Here is a 9097-nt window from a genome sequence, read left to right as displayed (position 1 = left end):
TTGCTTCTCATTGCCATGAGGGCTAAAATCGCTACCTTCCTTCTGTTCCAATGGTCTCCCTTAGCACTTCCCCCAAGACACCACAATGCGAGAAGGTTACTGGCCTCCTGTGCTGTCTGGGTATGTAGTGACTCCTCTCTCTGCAACTTACATATACTCAATGTTACCTGTGCGCTAAAGGCTGAGACCACTCCCCCTCACCACCAGGTGTAATCTCTTTTATGAATCCACCTGAATCAAAGACTGCCTACTGTCTCGCTGATTCCTCACACCCGGTTATGATGAGAACAAACACCAAAATCTCAATGCAGCCTTAACTGCACACTGAATGAGCTCTTTAACGAATTCAATTTGACTCATTTGGGAACCGGCCAGGTTCTTAGGTTGTCCTTCACCTGCCCTGATGAAACTCACAGACAGTGGAAAAGCACGGAAAAATTGGCACAACCTCTGATGCTGCATTTTCATCACTCACCTGCCTTTGTTCCTACTCCTAGTGGGAACAAAATACCAGGTCCCGGGTGTCAATTAAGCTTGCTCCTGCTAATAGCCTATCTATGATTTGCATAGTCGCAGACTCTTCCAAACCTGCTTACTACTCCCGAGGAAGACAAAGCACCTCAGGTAAAACTGCAAATCTTTTTTAAAAATCTGTAAAACACATACGAAGTTAACAAAGAGAAAACTCCAGGTTATTGTAACATTCTTGTCAAGTGCCCAATGAAATTATGAATTGAATGTGTGACTTTCTCAGAGGATACAACACGGATCATGATAAATGAATGTTCATCTTTTTAGAAAAGCATCTATTCAGGAGGCCTTGAAGGAGATGTGATTGTCTCCAATCTATTTCTCATCATTACCAACAGACAACTTTTCACTCTCTACCTTTAAGCGATTGAAAGTAATTTTGCTATTTTTTTAGTGATGATGTTGTTCTCTAAAAAATTGTTTAAAATAATTTGGGTAGCATCTCGACATAAAAAGACAAATTTCAGATGACTGTGTTAAGCATTCTTACAGTTAAATGCCACACATTAATTTCATGACGCTTTTTTGTTCTCTCTTAGCAATATTATGATGCATGCATCCTCATTACTGTTGCCTGTGGCTACACCCTGTTGTCAAGCACTCTAACATATCACACCAACAAATCTGCATAGCCATTTTCCTTGTCTTGCCAGAATCCTCTGTGATCCTCACATATGCAGGTGATATCCTGCCAAAATTCTGCTCATCTAAGGCTGGAAAGGTATGTCTTTTATGATACAATGAAACACCAGTGAGCTAAAGCTCTATGTATTTGGATGCCGAGCCGTATGTAATTACATTTTATTTGGAAATCAAACTGGGAAAGGGGCAGGAAGACAGGTGAATCTACCTGATCAGCAGTGTGACTGTGTGAAGCTATATGGATTTGATTCTCTCGTGTTGTTGTGCAGAAGGGGACCTGTAAGTCACTCCTGCCATTGAGCAAATGTAATTTTTCAACTATAAGAAACCAAAGTCTGAATAGATCTCAAGCTTTATAACAATATCACAACTAACAAAGGGAATTAAGCGTACTTCGATTTTCCCTAAGTATTGATAAATCAATATACACCTGACACAAGTCATATGCATTCAATCAGTTCACGTGCTCTCATTCAATTAATTTTAATTTAAAAGTTGGTTGAAGAGAAAATATATTCCATATAGTAAACAATATCATTACCAGACTACTTTGTTTTTAATACAAATCATTTTCTTTCATTTTAACTCTGTTCAGTACAAATCTTGGTTCAATTTCTTGTACAACCTGTAATCCGAGTGTTTCAAGCTGAATCCTTTGGTTTAACCTCCTGTAGATCTTCTCCACACTACTCCCCCAACAGAATTGCAAAAAGGTTTATACTTCTTATGATACCTCTTATTCTCTGTTTTACACAGGCCCTCCATTAACTACATGTTAAAGTTCTATAGTCTTATAACAGCTGTCTGACTATCTGACTGCAATGAAATAAGAATCTACCAAATTGATGGTCCAATTGAAAATCATGAATCCAAGTAACTAAACTATTAAATACTTTTTTATGCCATTTATTGTAATAATAATATAGTACTTAAAATAAGCAAATGTTATTCATTTTGAGTTAAGCTAAAATATAAGTCCTTTATATTGTTTTGCAAAGAAACTGAATTGTTTTCCCTTTTCCTAAGAATTGGGAATTACAATAATGACAATTTTCAGAGTGTAGTAAGGATAGGTGTGTTGGTTGTGAAAATTTTAGTTGCCATTAAAATCTACTGCTTGCTGATGTCCAAACCTTCTTTTACCAGTGGTGATCGGGGATCCAGCCTCAATAGCCACAAGACTATGGTGTAGCGCCAAGCTATTAACACTGTTGCTTTCCACACTTTACTGCCCAGACTTCCAGAAAATATTGACGTACAACAAAATTAGACTGCCAAATTCAGTGTCTCCCATATAAACTGATACAAGATTGGGTGCCCCCAACTGCACAGCAAGGAAATCGACATGTCCCTCTATATCATTGGGCCTAACAATAACAAATTTGTTGATGCGGTGCCAGCTACAGATGCCAGAAGCTGTGATGGTGGGAAACTGGATAGTCTGATATGGAAGATGAAGTTGCATATATTACAGAGAAACCTGATGTGATCCAAATTAGACTAAATTTGTGTCTTTATGAATAAACTTGAAATGGTCTAATTAGAGTCACTATGGGTTTGCATTCACTTAAGTGCACATCTCTGGTAATTTCACACATGGTTGTCAATGGAAATCTGAATGACTAGACAAATTAAATAGCATCTCAACTTTTACCACCTGGCTACTTTCAGACAGCCTAATTAAAATAAATAGATATGCAGCTATTTCAATTCCTGAATTATGATTTTAATACTATTTTTGTTAACTACATTTTCTAGTTTAATTACATGTGACAGAGAGACACTGAGAGAAAGTTTATCAATGCCAGTGTAAATGTAATTCATTGTGGAGGGGTTTGTAAATAGGTAAGTCTGGAGTCAGGGAACTTAATAGCATTATTAGGAAGAATAAAAAGTTAAAGTGGGGGATGTTGTAATATTAGAAATAGCTCTAGGTGGTCAGCTACTAAGATCAAGTCACAAATGGAGCTATCCAGATAAGTTTAGCTATGTAATTTATTAATTATAAGATTAGGTCAGATGAGGTCAGATGAGGTACTAGTCATTCTGCTGTAACATACGCTTTGTTAATGAGAATTCGCTATAACGCTATTGCTGAATTGAGGACACTGTTTCTAAAGTGCGAACTTTTAAAATGTGTGTTGGCTGCAGCATGATTAGAGCACCAACACTTTAAGCAGTGTTTCTAAAGAGTGATTTTTTTGTAATGCAGGGATGCACAAGAACACAACCATCGCGTTGTAGAAGAACTAGCTGCATAACAGATTGTGAGTAGTTAAATTTGTGAAATTAAATGAAAAATCACCTTCCAAGTCTAGGTCCATCTCAACTATAAATCCTTGTTCAAATCTTTCCAATCAGGTTTCAGCTGTAACAGCATCAAAACATAAGGTATATAACACAGAATCAGGCCATTCAGCCCAATGGTCCAGTCTGTGTTTATGCTCCACTTGAGCCTCTTTCTATCATCTAAATCTATTAGCGTAACCCACAATCCTTTTCTTTATCTATTTCTTGGCATCTATATGATACACTTCAGGTACTCTTGTAGCAGTTTCCATAGTTTCACCCTTATTTTAGTAAAGAGGTTCTTTCTGAATTCCTTTTCCGTGCTATAATCAGTCCTGAAGAAGAGTCACTAGACCTGAAACATTAACTCTGCTTTCTTTTCTCGGATGCTGCTGAGCTTTTCCAGAAATTTCTGTTTCTTTTATGATTTCTAGCACTGTCCATTGGTTTCTCTTGAATGACATCCTTCGATGACCAATGTTCAGTTTCCTAATCCTACTCTGTCATTTATTTCACTTCCATGCCAGTGTAAATTTGGCTTATGCATTGCAAAACAGCCAAAGACTTTTATGGTTCATTTACGCTGCTGTATAAGATGTTATTGGAGTAATTGTGGTCATCGTACTAATAGTACTTTCACATTTGGAATTGGGATTCAAATCTAACTCAGAATGATAGTTTGAACATCTCGAATATCATTTAGATATGTTTATAACTATTTTGCACAAGAACTATATGTGTTCTTGAAAGTTGGACTATGTGGTGCATGCAGTGCATCTGTTGCTACTGTTTCCAATGAGTTTCAAAATGGGGTGATAGAAGTATCAAAACAATAAAGTGGGCAGTTATGCTGACCTAATGCTTTGTAGATAAGTAGCGGTCTGAAAACATACTTGGTTGTATATGAGGATATCAAGTTATAAATAGACACAGGAAGATTAAATCAATCTTGCAAAAACTATGGCAGATGGAATTCAATATGGATTGCAGAAGGATACTTATTTTTTTTCTTAATGAGGGGAAACTAGGAGAAAAGCTGGAGTAACTGGATTTAGGTGTCCACATACATGAAAAGTTGGACGTTCATTTGCAGGTATACAAGCAATTCAAAATGCATTTTTAAGATGGCCTTACATTAACTGCATTGGAAACATAAAAGTGAAGATATTTTATGCTTCATTGTACATTGCAATGATCAAACACCACATGAACTAATGTTTTCAGTTTTGGGCAGATGTTTGGGAAAGCAAATTAGCCTCACCATGGGGATAATATTGGATGACGGCAAAACTTAAAGAGTTAAATTATAGGTCACATGTTATCAAATAAGATTGCTATAAAGGATTTCTGATGGAAGGTAGAGAGAAATTTTGATGAAGCTTCTTTTTACACAAAGGATCATGACTTAATGAAGCACTACCCAATTTTACTTTAGATTGACTTCAGTTGGAAGTAAAATTATTCAGGTATTTAAAATGTGCAGGTAATCTTGTTCCACTGATTCTCTGCCAGGAATGTTAAAGATTCGATCATGCAGCCACATTACCTGGGTCTAACCGATATGTGAATAAGACCCATAGTATTGTGGTTGATTCTTAGTTATCTTCTGAAATGGCCCATTTAACCATTCAGTTCAAATAAATTAGAGATGGACAACAATAGCTAGCCTTACTGGTGATATCTACAATCTCTGAAAGAATAAAGAGAAAAAAAAAGGCTAAATTCACTAACCAATGCACTCAAAAGGGAGTATAATTTAAAGAATCGGAACTGATGTGATGTAGCCGTCCACCCTGACACCGTCATGTAGTTTTATCTTTTTGAATGATACCATTGAGTTTACTACTCTAGATGTTGTGCTTTGAGACAATTGATATTTTTATTTATCTGTAAAACAAGAAAGAATTCCTAATTTTGATTTGGATTTCTCAAAACTGTGGCATGAACATTTTCTTAATAAAAGAAGTCAAACGTGTGGTGCTGGAAAAGCACAGCAGGTCAGGCAGCATCCAAGGAGCAGGAAAATCAACATTTCAGGCATAAGCCTTTCATCAGGAAGGGCATTTCTTAATAAAAGAAGCATATCCAGTTGTTTTAAATGAAAGAAAAACTTAACAATGTTTCCAGCTTCAGAATTATTGGCAAGCATGGGAGACATACAAAGGTAAGATTTTTTTAAACAAAAGAAATATCTAAAAGGGCTAGGAAGAATGACTAAATAGAAAGACAAGAATAGGAAATAGATTCAAATGAAAAGTAAATAAGGAACCACAGGGTGGGCACAATTGAAGTATTTCAAGTTATTTTTAAAACTTTGTGACTTGGATGTTTGACATTGGTAGGATACATATATTAAAGTCAAATTGCACTAACTTTATTATTGTAACAGTGATGCTTATTGGCATTAGTGTGTCACCGGAGGAATATCTGGCCCAAAGAACCAGGAGATTACTGAATCCAACCATACTCTGGGTTAATGCAAATAATCTGAAACATAAAAGTCTTTCCTTTATTTTCATGACAATTTAACTTCACACTTCACAAAAAGCTTATTACCGTTTTATAAATTTGCAGTAACTTGTCAAAACATAGCTACTCAAAGAGAATTAACAGACATTATAATACTCAACAACTTGCAAGGAGAGCCCTGACCTCTTTATTTGACGACTAAGAGTTTCAATTGAATGATCAGCTCCAGTATATGCCTATTGCTCTGGAAGTAAACTGTGTTGGTCTCAAATAACTTTTTTCACTGTTTATTGTTATGATCCCAGACCAGACTACCACTGTTATGTTATAATCTGGGCAAGATAATCAAATTATGTTGCAATCTGATTAACCTTTCTTTTTCAAGTAGACAAAAGGGAAGATCCAGACGACTTGTGAAGAGAATAAAAGCCACAAGATTCCATGGTTTGGAACAAACAAAAATACTTTACTAAAAAAGTGTTGGAACAGTATTACTATCTACAGTACATGTACAACTTATTTTTAACACTCATAATTTACATATAGCAAACATTGGTCATAAATCATGACGAGACATCCCTCAAGACATACTCTGACATGGATGGCCTTAATGACTGCTTCTGTTCTGGTCTCCTTTCCTGATTTATGCTCCTCTAGACTCTGAAATTGTATTCCAGTACTCAGTCATGAGCAAAACCGCAGCCTTTCACTGATAGCTAGCTTTACTGAGTCAGATCTGCCCCAAGGTGTTTTATTTCCTGAGCACCATCTTGCTCAGTTACATCAAGCAAATATTGCGTAAAAACTTTTTAAAGCCCACTATCTCAGCTGAACTGAAGTATTATTGCTTGCATGTTTCTTCTAAACCTCTCTGCTATACAGGACATTGGTTAGGCCACTGTTGGAATACTGCATGCAATTCTGATCTCCCTGCTTTAGCAAGGATGATGTGAAACCTGAAAAGTTTCAGAGAGGATTTACAAGTATTCTGCTCAGGTTGGAGGTTTTGAACTACAGAGAGAGGCCGAATAGGCTAGGTCAACGTTACCTGGAGCGTCGGAGGCTGAAGGGTGACCTTATAGAAGTTTATAAAATCATGAGGGGCATGGATAGGGTGAATAGCCAAGGTGTTTTCAGCAGGATAGGAGAGTCAAAAATAAAGGGCATAGGTTTAAGGTGAGAGGGGAAATATTTAAAAGGACCTAAGGGGCAACTTTTTCATGCAGAGGGTGGTGTGTGTATGGAATTAGTTGCTAGAGGAAGTGGTGCAGGTTGGTACAATTATTAACATTTTAAAGGTATGTGCGTGGGTGTATGAATAGAAAGGGTTGAGAGGGATATGGGCCAAATGCTGGGAAATAGGGCTAGATTTATTAAGGATATCTGGTCGGCATGGACGAGTTGGACTAGAGGGTATGTTTCCGTGCTGTACATTTCTATGATTCAATGACTGCTAGTTCCCTCCACAACAGAGCCAGTGACGTTCCAATATTCTCAGTTCCACAAGACTTCTTCTGACTTTTCACTTCAACATTTAATCATTTCTAATTCCTAGAACATCTTGCTGACTTCTAACAGCACAAAGCCATATAGTATTTCTTAACTCCTTACTGAGTCCCCGATATAGAATCCATCTAGATTAGAGTGGTGCTGGAAAAGCACAGCTTTAGCCCGAAAAGAGGATTTTCCTGCTCCTCGGATGCTGCCTAGCTTTTCCAGCACCACTCTAATCTAGACTCTGGTTTCCAGCATCTGCAGTCCTCACTTTTGCCTATAGAATCCATCTATTTCATATGGAAACTCAGGAGTACAGCTGGGCCATGTTGAATAATTTCTACTATCACTATTATGTCAGACCAAGGGCCAGTTCAGACACAAGTTCCTTGAGTTTGAGTTCACGTCAGATGGTAAATTAAGTTTTGCTAACAACATTAATAACAGAAATGATGTAATGAGTAGGAAGCACGTAAATGTACTTAAAAGTAAAGTGAATCATAGAAGACAGTGAAACCACAAAGAAAGGTCGGTGCTGGGTCCACTACTTTTCATCAGTTATATAAACGATTTGGATGGGAGCAGAAGAGGTATAGTTAGTCAGTTTGCAGATGACACCAAAATTGGAGATGTAGTGGACAGTGACTCTATGAGTATGACTCCAAGATGATGCCTTGTGGACCCTATCTGACCATGTAGGTTGACAGGAGCTAGAAACTGCAGTAGGAGATGAACACATTTCATTGACAGCATCTAAGATTGGGTCTCTGATTGATGCAAATCCATCCAAGGACTCTAAATGTCTGAGAGTTTTCCATTGTGTGGTCTAGATTTGAAATGTTTCGCTTTCAGTTTTATTGTGCTGCACTTCAAGATCCAGCATATCCAAGAGTCTGGTTTCCACACAAGAATGTTGGATTTGGGGATGGACTGGAGTGGGAGCCCATCAATGATCTTGAGTTAATGATGTGCAACAGCAGCTAACGTTATCTTACGTGAATATGTACACAATTTCATTTTGTTTGCAAATTAGATGATTTCCTTTTTATATTAAAATAAATGGTGTTGAATAAAGACAGGCAGTACACCTAAAATGGAGTCTCCATTTCTGTCTGTCCCTTACTTATTAACATCAGACCCTGACTGGCTGTTTTGAACTCCTGTTCAATCAAGCCTAAACCATTTTGAGTCACCTATTCAAAGGCTTGCATTAAGCCCCATAACTATTAAAGGGCAGGATTGAATGCGGGTACCCAGGAACTCTTGAACTCAGCATGCTTTGAATGCTGCATTTCATAGAATTCAATGCAAAGAAAACAGATGTCATCGCAATATGAAAATGCCAAATCTCTGAAGTCACTGTGCACACATCCAGTACAATACAGCACAATATAATTAAATACAATATAATTGTTCATGTTTATGCTATGTTTTACATTTACAGAGTGGGACCATTCACATGGCAGCTGTTGTGTCCTTTATGACTGTCCTATATGTGGTCAAAAATGGGTAATGAAAACAATATAAAAGGTGTAGCTATTGTTATGATTTCAGCAACTTTTCCATATTTATTATTTCATATTTTTCCTTGTATCTTGTACAATATAACTAATTAATTTTGAAACATGATTAATCATTAGTTTATGTACAAATACAGTACTACCATTTAAAG

General features: G+C 37.0%; 1 pseudogene; it reads left to right on the top strand.

Annotated features, from left to right (window-relative positions):
* Window positions 1-7751: 7751 nt before the first annotated feature.
* Window positions 7752-8389, top strand: LOC132826142 (protein mago nashi homolog; annotated as a pseudogene).
* The last annotated feature ends 708 nt before the right edge of the window (window positions 8390-9097 follow it).

Source organism: Hemiscyllium ocellatum, chromosome 22, assembly GCF_020745735.1.
Source record: "Hemiscyllium ocellatum isolate sHemOce1 chromosome 22, sHemOce1.pat.X.cur, whole genome shotgun sequence".
Taxonomy (NCBI): Eukaryota; Metazoa; Chordata; class Chondrichthyes; order Orectolobiformes; family Hemiscylliidae; genus Hemiscyllium; species Hemiscyllium ocellatum.
Note: the sequence above shows the minus strand (reverse complement) of the source record. Positions and strands in the feature narration are given on the sequence as shown.